Below are 15,023 nucleotides of genomic sequence, written 5' to 3'. Positions count from 1 at the left end.
ATGATCCCCATAGAACAAATTAATAATAAATTCATTACAAGAATGACAATGAGAAAGTGTTAAACCTGTCTGAGCACTCACTGTATAGACAGTGAGTGACAAATTCAAGGTTATGTGCCTAACCCCAATGCATAATTGTTTGTAATATTTCACAATGTATATATTATAACATAAAGCAATATCTTATAATAGCTTATCTATTTTTCTGGTACTGGTGTCGTGGATACTGGATACCTGTCTTTTTTTTTTTTTTTTTTTTTTTCCCTCCATCTTCTGAGATGAAGCAGAAGTACATGTAAACATAAGTACCTTGCAAATCAGACCTTTTATATAGCAAGGTTTTTGTTTGGTGGTGTTGTGTTTTTTTTGTTGTTTTTTTTTTTTTTTGTCTATGGTACATGTTTTAATATCATCACCCCTTAACTGTTCAGGAAAGCCCTAGGTAACATAAAAAGTTCCTTCAGTAGAAATTAAGGAGGTGTTTCAGACTAATCACTTGCTGAAATGCTTTGCAAAATGGGATTTTAATCAGCGACTCCACTATATATTTCCTTTCTAGAAGTATAGATTTCTTTCAATCTAATTGAGAGGGTGAGACAGTTAACTAAGCTAATTTAGTAGCCTGTGTCTCAGCAATGTTAGTTTTATTAGGTGCCTTTTAGCAGCTATGTCCATTAACTACAAAACTAATAGCCTGATTCTGAATGCATTTGTTATAGAGAAGAAATACTTACTCCCATGTTCCCACTCACATACTACTCACCAGAGCAAATGCAAGTCTTTGTAGGTTCAAATCTTTTTTTAGCCCATTGTTGCTGGTATCTGTTCATTATTGTCCTTCATAGTATACTTAATCTGCAGTGCATTATTTTGTCACAATTTATGACATGCTTTTCATTCCATAATTTCCAAGGACTGCTACTTAGACTCTCTGCAGCAGAGATTACAATTCTCTAAGCTCTAGAAGCTGGTGATAATATCTAGGGGCTGTTTACAAGTAAGAAACAAACAAATCATGATAAGCTTCAGCCACAGTGTGATTCTTCTCAATATGCCTTTAATACAGCTATATAGGCATTTATGCCTAATAAGCGGGGTCTCTGGTAAAGGCTTTAGAATTGGTTAATTGTACTTGGGGGAGTCACCATTCATAAAGCATCTTCAACTGTGTCTATTTCCTTTTCCGTACTTGAGATGAGAATTATCTCCAAAATTTGATGCTAACACAGAAAAACTACCTTAAATTTTAGTGTTCCAAAACTGGTAGAAAACAGTTTTCCCTCAAACTGTTATGCTCTCTAGCTCTATGTATATGTTACTCTGCAGATAGGTTCCTTGAAGTAGCACTTTTCTGGCTTATTTTATGTTTTACCTGAGGGGAGTAGAAGCCAGAATGAGGGTACTGCAGACATTTAAAACTTGTATACTCTTGTGAAATCAGAATAAGTTCCCTAGCAATTCCTAAAGAATTCAGTGAAAGATTTATTACTTCAAAAATTCAGAGCCCAGTTTTTAATCCTTTCAGTGGCAGAGCTGATAGATAATTATGATTTTTTTTAATTTTTTTTTTTAACTTGAAAAAGTATATTTTCTTACCTGGCTCCTATTAAAATGTGATTGCGGAGATTATTTGTTGTCTGAAAAAAAAACAAACAAAAAACTTAAATTGAGATAGAGTGCCTTTTTCTAAAGAGAAGAAATAGTTCAATTGCCACTCCGTTGAAATGCAGGAAATACTGTTTGAAATGTTATGTCATGTGTTATACTGGAGGTCAGACTACATATGCACAGGTCTTTCTTGATCTCTATATTTATGAAGCCTGACCAAAAAAACAGACAAATTGTCTTTGCTCAGTCAGACTATATGTAGCATTTGCCTAAAGCATAAAAACTTTCAGAAAGCTGCAACTCCTGGGACCAAGAATTCAGGATGAAAAAACAGTTCACATTTGTAACTGTAGTGACTACTGTGTCTAAAATAATAGTTAAATTCGCCTTATCTACTGCGTTTTGTTTTCAAAGCATATTATAAACTTTACATAATCAGTTTTTTCAAGAACCTAGTTAAGCATATAAACACAGCTACGTTCATTTAAATTGTTCTTTGTAATCAGGCTGCTTCTTGATGTTATCAGGACATGCAAGGATGCAGATCTCCAACAGTCAGCTTCCTTGAAGCCCTTTCAAACAATCAGGAAAATGTCCTGTCTGGAGTTTGACTCTCCCATCCTATGTTCCTTTATCACCCTATCATCTCATTCTTTTCCATCTTTTTCTGCTGTTGATTTCTTTCTTGACACACTAGCTTGTAGTTCATGACAAGAGATGGTAACTAGATCTACTGTAGTGAGTATTTCCAGTTGGCTTAAGAACTGAGGCTTTCCTTAACTTGTTCTTTTTTCTCCCTTTTGGGGAGAACTCTTTAGTCACAGCAGCTTTATTCAGGGAGTCTTATGACAATTAACATCCATGATGATTCTATTTATTTTTTAATTGTTGACTACAGTGAGAGGGTGATTAAGCCATTAATGCTTAAGGACTTTTTTGGCTCATTAACCAAAATGGACACAAAAGATGTTATGAAACAGTTTCATTTCCACTAGGTTGTTCTATATGAAAATGACCTTCTAATAAAAATTAGTCTTTGCAGCTAGTAAGTCAAAGAAAACTACAAAACTCTTTAGCAGTCCTTGAAAGATAATGGTACTTAAAAATCTGTAGCTTTCTTAATTTGGATAAGACCCTCGTAGGCATTTTTGTTTTGAAATGGAATCTCTGAACTGTTCTTGAGAAGAAAAGGCAAAACCAAAACTTACACTTAATTTTGGCAGAAGAGTGTGGTTCGGTCTAAATCTAGGCTTTATGTCAGCCAAGACACTTATTGTTTTCTGTCACTGTGTTTGGATCACATTAAGAAAAAATGAACTGAGGAGCAAATGCTGCTTAAATAGTTTGGCTAGCAAAGGGAACAGCTGCTGCTCCTGATTTATGATATATCCTTTGTGCATGTGGCTATAAAACTGTTCTACGTATAACTTCCTAGAATGGGATGATTAGGGGTGCTTTATGTTTATGTAAACCAAATAACAGATTTGTTCAAGTGTTAGAAATTAGAGCCAAAATCCCCAAACATTTAGCTATTTGCTTATGGGTTCTTCCACACTCTAAATGCTCTTTTGTTCAAAAAATAGATAAGAAAATAAATAAACTGTCCCTTCTTGTGGAACTGTGTGAAAAACTGTACTCCTGATTACTACTGAGAAAAATCTAGTCTCATTGGATTTTACACTGGGTTTATTATTATGGTATTTGAGCACTTGTAACATATAAAATTACAAAAAGACTATGAAAGAGAAACAAAAGAAATAATAAATGTGAGCTACAGGGGCTCAGCAGCATGGTGTAAATAAGTAACAGAAAAAAATACTTTGAAGGTCAGTAAAACATCCCATTTTTGATACTTAGTAAACTGAAGAATTACTTATTCAAAAACAACAAATGGTCAAATACTTGAAAATTGAATGGAAGTACATGTAACAGTATCTTGCATTAGCATTAGAATTTGAAGGATATTTCGATGTTTCCTGAAACATGTATTCTATAAATAAAGGTACTTCTTATCAACATAGGTATAATGACCTTGTTTCATTAAAGCTGAGGTGTTGTGAAAATCCAATGTGGTAGTTACAGTTTTGCTGTCTTCACTGAATTAATGATATTTCCCCCTATTTATATGAGCAATTCATATCCCAAACCTTCCATTTTCAAATACCACAGACCTATTTTGGAACAGTAAAAACAGACATACTGACTAGAAATACAGTGCAATATAAGAACAGATTTTTAATAAAAGTTAAGGAACCTCCATCTCTGGAGGTTTTTAGGACTTCAATGAGCAAATTGGGCTTGATCGTTGATAGTCCTGCTTCAAGTACAAGGATGAAGTACGGAAGACTTTTCCAGCCAACAATTCCATGATTCCACAAACTTGTATGAGTTTAAATTTACATGGTACTCGTACTCATAAAAGTTGGTCTAAATCAATACCAAGATTAAATTAGTTATTCTGCTCTGCTTTGCTGAGAGTGTGGAGAGAGAGGGAGAGAGAGTGCTATGAAGACAATGTAGGATGACTAGCTCAGACATAAACACCTATATAAGAAGGACAGAATGCTGACTCAAACCAGATTGTCTAAAATTAAACTTAGATGAGGTGTAACACAATGGTCTGGTTAAATGATTACAGTAGACAGTGTGAATAAAACCCATAGTTTTGGTTACTGAAATTTTATCATAAAATCAGATACATAAGCCTAAAGATATACAGTGATGTGAGGAAAGAAAAATAGATGATGCAGAGAGACCTCCAGCTCTTCGTTTATGAAGAATTGAGCTGATCTAAGCTCACATTTGCATGATCTAGGACCATGACATTTTGCTGCCTTCATTCTCACCATGTAGATGCAAAGTGTAGCCAATGTAAACAAGTTTCTTTTCATTTCACATACTGCATTCTGGTGATACCATAATCCGATAAAAGTTTACTGAGGACTTAATCTCTAATAGATCTACTCCCTAGCTCACGCTAAGTAGAGAAACTGGCATATGGCATGAGATGCAGATGGATCAGCTCTGCATGATCTGTTTGAGCTATGGTCCACAGTAGTTTAAGCACACATTTGCAGACAGGTTTTTCTGTGGACTTTTGAGACTTACTCTTTCAGAAACCTATTGAAAATTTCAACACTACAGCCACAGGTATGACATTATCCTGTTATTCTATGCTTTTAAGAGAAGACATTTGTTTTAGTAGCTAGAATAAAAAACAGAAGATGGTAGCCTATTTTGTTTTTATGCATGATAAAAACAGCAATGCAACATTTCAGGAAGTGGCAGGAGCAGGTATGAACTCTGGAATTTAAAAGAAAAAGTCTTAAAAATAGAAGAGGTGGTAGAAAGTGGATGGTTGATTCAAGATCAAGGTAACTATTTCACAGTTCTGAGATATGATTCTGAAAGTACACAGCTGATACTATGCTGCCTAGTGCCTAAACCAGGCCAAAGGACGAGGAGAAAGAACTAACTGCCATGTTCAGCTGCAAAGCTTTCAGTCAACATAATCCTGTAGCATAAACACAAAAGTGGGAAAAGAGTCAGGAAGATATTATGGGCATGTGAAAGATGGATGTCTGGATTTCAATAACAATTTTGAAGTATCTTTCATGCCAAAATAATCTGATATGCATTGAGAAGTGATCAAACACCTCTGATGGAGTGAGAATAGGAACATCCCATTTAGAGTAGCAAATTTTCTCTTTCTCATTTACCTCTTTCTATTAAAGACTTTTTTATCCTCTGTGGATGGTTATAGCAACAGGGACCAAAGCACAGGTAGCCTTCAGGATGCAAAGTTCAACAACAGGAAAGTAGAAAGGAACATTAATGTCAGTATCTTAGTAATAGGCAGTAGTTCATTTGTAGATAGGAATGCAGCTTTTAAAAAATTTAAACTGCTTATATCACTGTGTGGTTGCTGTATATTGATAGTCTGTTCTGTTCCAAGGGATGCTGAGTGGATTTAACAAGCAAAATAAAGATATTAGAGACAAGTTCTCGTACTTATACTAAGTGGAACTTTCCAAATCCCTTGCAAATCTATTGCTATTTAACCTACACAAGCTGGAACACAAGTATTTGACTGGTTTTTCCATTTATATATGCATGTGATTTGAGGCTTAACAGCATCATTTTTTCTCTCCTTCTGTTCAATACAAGAGGGCAGCAAATATATAACATGTTTCCAGGCCAGGCTCAGAATGTGTAAAAGCTAAATGCTTCCAGTCAGTCACATCACTGGAGCAGGAACAGAAATTGGGTCCCTGTTTATCTTGGATACTTAATTTATCATATTTTAAAGCCTATCTTTAACCCCTAATGACTTTTTGATCTCTGAAATCTGAAGTTATACTCAGCTAAATATTATCTGATTTACAATTGGAAATAATCAGCTCTTCAGCTTCAGGCAATATGTGCTCTATTCAGCAAAGCTGTTGCACAATTCATGGTTCTGCACAAAGTAACTGTTCTCTTACTTATGAATACTATAACCTCTCCAAACTTTATGTTCCTTATTCAGGCAAAAATTACATTGATCTCAGTGTTAACTTGAGGGAGTGTGTGGGATTAGGATGACAGGTAGACTCAAGAAAAAATTAACTATTATATAAACTTTAATTTAAATTATTGTTGTTGCTTTCCAAATAAAAGTAATTTTTATACAGTTTATATATACATTCCTAGGCCTTCCATGGGATTAGAAGACACAAGTGATCCCATCTGTTGTGAGCAGATCTTCATCCTTCTGCACTGCCACCTCACATATCAAGTCCTATGAACAAAATTAGTAACCATGGACAAACATGTTCTCCAGAGAACAAACACAGAGAAGTTTCTATTTAAAATCAGGTGTTGGTTTTTTTTTGTTGTTGTTTTTTGTTTTGCTTTGGTTTGGTTGGTTTGGTGTTTTGTTTGCTTGTTTTTTTTTTTTTTTGGCATGAAGATGAGGCAGGCTTCTTTAGGAAAGTTATCTATATATCTATATATCTATATAATGTAGTACTTTTCCATACAGACTTTTATAAACTATGCTCTCCTCATCTTCCATGCAGAAGAATTTTAGTATTCTTCTGGAAACAGGTGCTAAACTGAATGAAACAGAATGTATTGCTGACTACATGAACTCTTTTACTGCAAACGTTAGACAACAGGACTAGTACTAAGTAGGCTTGAGACAGAATAAACTTTTGCATATATGGCTTCAAGAGTTGGATAAAAAAATTTGCAATGACACAACACAGACACAAAATCATGCAACAAAACAGTTATTCTTGTGTCTCCCTCGAAAGGATGAAAGGTTTTTTTGACTGCTGAAAATAACGGATTTTTCTGAATCCTGTTCTCTGAATATAGAAGCCATGATGAATCCAGAAGAAACCAAAGAATAAGCCTTACCATTATTGTGAAAAGCTGATGAAGACCCTGAGTAACTTCAGCCCTACTCTTGCTGACAGTTAGAGTTGCCTCTAGAGCCTGTGCCCTTTCCCCCAATTTGTTTTAGGAACATAATTTCTTGTCTGACTAAATAAATGTCGGACTTAGCTTTATGTCCTTTCCCAAGTAACGAATTCCTGAGGGAAGAAAATATTCCTTTAAAAGAGTCCAATCAATTTCAGAGAAAGTATTTGCATTTGCAGCCTTTTCTTCACCATTAATTATTTTCATGTGTGTTTAGAACATAGCTTATGTTTGAGAAAGTCAAGATGTCAAGTAGGCAGCTGAATTTTAGGTTTAATTTTGGCATATCCACACAATTGAATTACCTGAGGTTGATAACTACTATAATTTGCTTGATATTAAATAATCAATTCAATTTATTCTAGTCTATGTTTCAGAGCTAAACCCACTGTTACCATTCAACTCACCATCATCATGATATCTTGCATATGATTCTCCAGGTGAATTATAGTGGTGGTAATACATCACCTTATTAGACTATTTATTTCTGTCTACCCTCTTGCTCTGCATTAATGAACAGCAGACATTTCAAATTGTGAAATAATGTCATACTATGAATTATTAATAAGTTTTTTAAATAGATTTTTTTATTTAATTGACTGTTTACAGTTTATATTTTCTTATTTCTCATTGAAGAGTAAGTATCAGAATTCTGGGGCTCTGTTGACAGACTTACTGGGTAAGTATTGATAGAGCTACTCTTGTTTATTATCAGTGAATTGTGGGTAATATTTATGGTGCCTGAGTGACATATTCACATGACAGACTGAAAACATACAGAATTTACCTCAGTTTAATTATGAAATGATGATTTGGGCCAATATTTTTCAGGGGGAATAAGAATAAAAGTTGTGCAATGTAGTCTCCTACATACAATCTGAATTTATGATTCCCTTATACCTTTTCAAAAATTTGGTCCTCAGACGACTTTTGACAAAACACTGCACAGACCTGTTGGTATCTGCTGAGATATCAAGACTAGCTGAAAAAATCTCAAATCAAACAAAAAACCCCAAAATAACAGAAAACAACCGTCAGAGAATATTAATTATGGATTTGATGTAATTTACTAAAGCATACTTTTGAATCATATGCAATTCATTTCCACATTTTGTTGTAATATTATGTGAAGTTTGATCATGAAATTATCTGAGATTTCATCTAAGATGTGAATTTCTGTTATATATATTTACCTCTTTTCTAGGTTTACTGAAACTACCAAGTCATTTACTTTCCGGGATAAAGTGTTTTTGAATGAATACCTGAATAGATAAGAAACTGTCTGCAAAAGAAACAAATACGCATACATATGTGAAGAAATGTCACTTTACATAATAGAAATTTGTTCTGGATAAGGTGTTGAATTAAGAGATCATTATTCAATTTCTGGCTGTGTAACACATTTGGACATACCACTTAGCTCTTCCATATCTCATTGTTTGCAGGTTTTTTGGTGGTGGTCGTGGTTTTGTTTGTTTGGGGTTTTGTTTGTTTGTGTTTTTTTTTTGGTGGGAGTTTTGTTGGTTGGTTGTTCTCTTTTTTTTTCCTTTTTTTGTTTTGTGTTATGTTATTAAGCCATTTTACTTATGAATAATGCGTGGGACAATGTTCATAAGATTTTGTAGTAGAAGACATGCCACTGAAGCAATTAATCAAGTGAAGGAGACAAAGGTATATAACCTCACTATCCACAAAAAGGTCTACATATTTGCATGCAAATGCAATTAGTTTTTATAAAAGAGATGGTGAAAATTAAAATCTGCTCCGCAGAGCCAACAAATTTACTTCCAGCAGTTTATTTATGACATTTCTATTTCTTCAGACAGAAAATAATCTGGGTATTTTTCATTTAGGAATCCATTTAATAACATAGAAGCAAAATAAATTCAACATTATATAAAATTTTTTTGACTGATCATTTTCAAGTACCATCTTAAGAACATTCCAGCTTTTCCTCAAGAACTTAATAAGTCCTACTGTCTCAAAGAAAGAGCTATAAACTGAGTGAAGCTCATACTCTAAAGATGTATTTCGGAGGTATAGTACATTCTGAGAATTGACATGGCTTCACTACCATTATACAAGCTTCATTTTCAGAGGATCATGGCCCTTAAGCTTTAAAAAAAACCCTATATTGAAGGGCTAGAATAACCATTAAAAATAACTATATGGGTTGGAATGACCCCTATATAGTTGCTTTGCTCAACATTTTAATGATACCTGTAAAAAGTTTTTTCTTTAAAGCTTTGATACTACTTTTGGCTGAACAGATGCTGAAATCTTACAGTTTGAAAGAGCAGAAAGTATCTTTTCTTAGCTCATGAAATTCCACAACGAGAGCATGAACTTCCTTTGTGACAATTGAAAAGTAGATTCATGTTACAACTAGTAGTCTTCACAGGCCATATTTTATGTGAAGCCAAGAAATTATTCTTACTCCAATTAAAATATAAATCTAGTCAAAGTGCAATAGTTATTATCAGTAGTCCTGGTAAAATAATACTTAGAGTTTTAGTCTAAATTGTCCAATTAATCCAGAAAAAAAATCACTATTAATACCGGTAACATCGTTATACAAAACCTTTTGTATAACACCTATTCTAAGTGGGTTTGCTTACATAACCAGTGGTCTTCTGAGGGTGTTATAGTGAGCTGTAAGCATTCCAACTCCTTCATCAGGGTATAGAACCTAGATCTAGATGTTGGTAGTGGGAGTTTCTTCCCTACTGTTGGTGGCTATTCTGACACACTGAGAACACCTTATTCTTTCTTCATTGTTCTGTATTTTCAGGCTACTTCCACGTTTACATGGTGTGGTTTACAACATATCTGTACCTCTGCTTTGCTCTCTTTGTTAACCCCTGAAACAAATTCTATTCAGCTCACAAGGTTGCACTCCTTTGATGATCATTAACTGACAATGGCTAACCCGTTCTTAGCCCTGAGGCTTTCAGCATTACCCTGTGCTCCTACTTCCAAGACTTCTGCTATTATCTTGTGCTTTTACTCCTCTACATCCCATCATTATTTTAGGATAATAGATTCTGCATAGAATACTTTTTATCAATAATTATTACTTAACAGAAATTAATCAAAGTTTGTGTAACACTAGGCATTGCACCTGCTATACACAATAGTTCAAAGAAAAGTAAAACTAAAACAAAAGAGGTAATCACAGAATCACAGAATTATTATGGTTGAAAGGGATTTCTGGAGACCATCTAGTCCAACCCACCTGCTAAATCAGGTACACCTAGAGTAGATTGCACAGGAAATATATAATATATAATACTCAACTAGACAATGGCTGTTACAGCTAAGCAGCTAAAACGAAGTGCCAGAAAAGGCCAAAATAAGCTCAGACAAAACAAACCTGAAAAAACTCATTCACGAGGCCTTTCAGAGTTAGTACAATCTGTGGCATGTTAAAGCAATGGCAATCCCATATTTGCAGGCCTACATTAATTACTGTCCTCTCTTTGACAACAGCCTTCAATGCTAATAAGAGGAATACTGAAAGCTGGTGATCCATACCTGCTGCCAACAACACGGGAATAAGGGTGACTGACAGCTGAGCTGGTCATTTTGGGTGCAGGATTATTTTTTTCGCTCAAAAAGGTTCTGTACAAAAATGCTCTATCATAAGAAAGGCAGTCTGGATGCAGATGCAGCTCTGAAAAATAATAAAAATTTAAAAAAAAATAAACTTATAAATTGCAGTTTTGATACCTCTTGATATGGATTTTGCTATGACATCTAACAAAATTACTGTATCATTAGCAGAACTGGTAAAAAGGTGCTTGTGAGTGCTTGCTTATTTCTTTTACATATTGGATGGAAACAAGTCCCTATTTAATGCCCCATGGATACCTGTGAGGCATATGAGACCTGGAAAATCTGGCCTCTACATTAATTTCTTCAATTCCAAGGAATATTTTTAATGTAGCTCTTACATAACTTTGCATAATTTAAAAATATATGAGTTTATGAGGCTGATGAAGAACATTCTCAGTTTCATTACATTTCACTGACCATACCTGTAATTAACATCTTTCAACTATTTTTTTTTTTTCTGCATGTGTTTTATGATGATTTGGCAGGCTTCCCACCAAATTATGATCCAATTTTTCTTCCTTCCTCTCATATTATAAGGCTGTGATGAATGAAAACAAAGTATACAGCTGAGACAAAAGAAATATCATTAATTATTTTGACACAATCTGCTAACACTCAGAGTGGATGACGTTTTTTATGACCAAGATTCACAAATATCAACCATTCCATCAGTTTCTGTGCTTGTTCCACTGCATGGCCGAACAGCTAGGTAGGTCATTTGTCACAGAACATAAAAGAATTCAGTCTTTTTGAAGTGGGGAATCCAAGCCCACGAGTCCATCAGTAATTCATATTATAATTCCATCTTTGCATAATCAGAGAGATTAGCTGCCAGCAGTCTGTTTATGTGCAAGAGCAAAGCAACATCTTGGAGTTACTTTTCCTTGTAAGCCTATAAATTTTTATGAGGTTCATATGTTTTGATCAGCAAAACACATTTTGAGGAGGAATAAATACATTTTTTAAACTAAATATATTTCACTTTCCAGTGATGCATAGATACTGGCCTGGTATTTTCTTATGAGAGGTAGCCAAAAGTAAATTGGACTCTCTTTTTCTGATTGGTAGACACAGCAAAAAGCTTGAATTTGGGATTGGGTTAATGCAGATGACCACTAAATGAATTTGACCTCATTAGTGCTTGAATCAACTCAGCTGGAAAACTGGATATTAGCTGGACCTGACTGAAAAACAGATGTTGTAGCACAATAGATACAGTTTCCATAAACAAATTACAGGCAAAAATTATGTGAAATTGCATGTAGTTATTGTAAAACAGTAGAAGAAGAAATGGATTTATGATATTTTTTTATTGGAAAACCAAACAAGGGTTCAAAGAGATATGTTGCTATGGTTCCAATACATCTTTGCAGCCAGAGGTTAAGTATCATGGCATTGCAAATTTCTTGAGGGAAAAAAAAAAAATACTTGAAATCTAGGAGACCTAGCATAATGGAAAATCATCACACAAATCATCACAGGGAACACATTTGGCAGAAATCAGTCAAAACAACAAGGCAAAATATTGGATACCTTATATATTTTACTGGAATTTCAAATAATTAAAAAATCATTTATAATAAGTCATTCTTATGTTTATAGTCTTGATGTTATTGAATCTTTGCTAGACTTCACACGTGTTTCTTATACTACCTCTATTTTTGGAGGCAAGTACATCATCATTTATGTTTTTCAGGCCGTGATGTTGTTTCATCTGGTATAGGAAGGAACAACTGAACAAGCTAGGTCTCTTCTCTCTCGAGAAGAGAAGGTTCAGTGGGGCCTTATCACAGTATTCCAATATTAAGGAGGTGGATACAAAAGATCAGAGACTCTTCACAAGGACCCACACGGAGAAGATAAATGGTAATGGCACTGAGAGAGATTTGCTCTTGATATCATAAATAAATTTTTTACAGTTATAACAGTCATTCACTGGAGCGACCTCCCCAGGGACGTGGTAGAGCCCTCCACACTGGAGGTTTTCAAGATGAAATTAGACAATCTCATCTAGGTCCCCATCCCCATGAAAGATTGGACTAGAGTCTCTTTTGAGGTCACTTCTAACTTATGCTGTTCTATGATTCTGTGATTCTAACTTAAAGTACCGAAACTGAAAATTTAATGCTAGCATCTTATCATTGAGTGACAATAGAAATGCACTAATAATACCTTTCTGAAGAGACATGTGACCTGAATTATAGCTATTAGTTTACCTATACAGTGATATTTTACAAATTGTGGTTAACATCACTTTGAAACGTATTTAAAATTGTTTTAAATCAGTATGAAAATAAACTAAAAAGTTATTTCCATAAATATCAGAGGTCATCTGAGTTAATAGTGTCCTTATATTTAGAAAAATTATGTGCCATTGGCTCTCTCTTTATCAAGAAATCTATGTTGTGGGCACTGAGTAGTGGATTATTTCAGAGCTGTAACTAACCAATTTAGACACAAAGAAGTGATCAGAATTATTTTGCTTGGAGTGGCATGCAGCACTCACAAGTTACGTGTATAGATGTCACATTGAAATGAAGGATGTAAATCTCAGCGGCTTTAATGATGTGAGTACAGGTGAACATCACAATTTGTACCATCAAGGAAAGTTTTTCTCTAAGTCCCAATCACTTATACAATTGAAAACCCTTAAAAACTCTATTAAGGGATCAGCTATGCCTGCAGATTGTTTCTTTACAAGAAAAGTTTCCACAGTGAAAAGGATCAGTCTGAATTTGCGATGGGGGCGGGAAATAAACATATTTTAAAAACATGAGAATTCACTATAGAAGTTACTTGGATAAAATAGAGAAGGAAACCTCTGGACCTCTTTAGGAAATTCAGAATTTATGTTGAAACAGTAGTAGTTGATGTTTCCACCCTCCCCCCCCAAATTTACACATACACAGTATACCTAATTTCCATAATAAAGCATAGAAAGTGATACCCAACACTCAAACATTGATTTCTTAACAATGTCTACATCCTGTAAGCTATCTTGTGTTACGCTCAAAATCCTGTTTATGGGCAAAGAAAAAAATGTGTCTTATAGTTAAAGCTAAATTTTATTGTTTGTGGAACTGAAACCTTAAGAGTCCAAGAACAATTTTTTTGTTCAAAAGTGATTGTTATAGAAAGACAGTAACTCCATGCAGCAAAGTTTTCAGTAATATAGTTAATATAGTTACATAGACATTCTTTAGTTTCTAGTCTTTTTGCTGGTGGCATACTTATTGTCCCCCTGCTCTTCAGGGTCATAAGGTTGACGGTTTCATTCTGCTCATAATCGGAGTTGGCAGCACCTGCAATCCTTCACTGGGAGAAATGTGGTGGTGATCTTAGTGGTTTCTTTTTCGTCACTGTAGGATGCAGCTGGGATGCTTTTCATGTGTTTTCTAACATACTTTATTCTTTTCATTAGTCTGCAGCACAATATTACATCTAAATGTACTGTATATGGTGCCTTTTAGGTATCTTAGCTACTATTGTCCTTTTTGTTATGCACAGGTTTGTCCACCTCTAGGTCTGCCCTGCTATAAATGACTGAGTGAATTTCGTGTAGCTGTGGGGTCTCCAGTGCCAGGCTGTGCCTGTGCCTCATCCTTCATCATCCCATATCTGCACTTCTCTGCTCTACATCCTATATCCCCACTTCTCAAGGCCTCTGTAATTGTACCAGACTCCTATTTCTCTAAACTACATCACCATAATATAGTCATAAATATCTCATTCTATATAGAATAACTGATTGTAACTACCGTCTATATAAAACTATGTTTGTACTATACAAAGATAAACACAATTAAAACAAATTATCTATCACCATACCCTCAGTTAGAGAAAACACTGTCACAACTAAACTAAGTAAAATATAGTTGTAGGCAGATCAGGGTAACTTCAGACAGAATAAGCCTGACAAACCTCAGTTCTGAAGCTGTGCAAATTCAGTATAAATCTTATGGACTGTTAGTAGTCATGACAATACAGTGTTACAGGGCTACATTGTTACACCTGTTTATTTTTTGAAATTTAAAATTTTTAGTAATTCAAAGGATTAAGCCAAACATTCAAGCAGATGTAGGATGCTGTGATTCCAAATTCTTAATATAGCTGCATTGATAGCTTTACTGTGTCTGTATATACATATATACATAATTTTCTCCCTATATACTACTTGCCAAACATGCATTGAGGAATTTGACCTTGTGATTCAGGTCAAGAATAAAGTAGTTGCATTTCTGACTGAATGAAAAGTTCCTTTAGTCATAGACCTTCTTCAAAGAAAAAAAAAATATTTAGAACACTTTGGTTTGGTTTGGTTTGGTTTGGTTTAG

The sequence above is a fragment of the Streptopelia decaocto genome (genome assembly GCF_964273445.1).
Source record: "Streptopelia decaocto genome assembly, chromosome: 1".
NCBI classification, from domain to species: domain Eukaryota; kingdom Metazoa; phylum Chordata; class Aves; order Columbiformes; family Columbidae; genus Streptopelia; species Streptopelia decaocto.
This window is presented reverse-complemented; position numbering follows the sequence as displayed.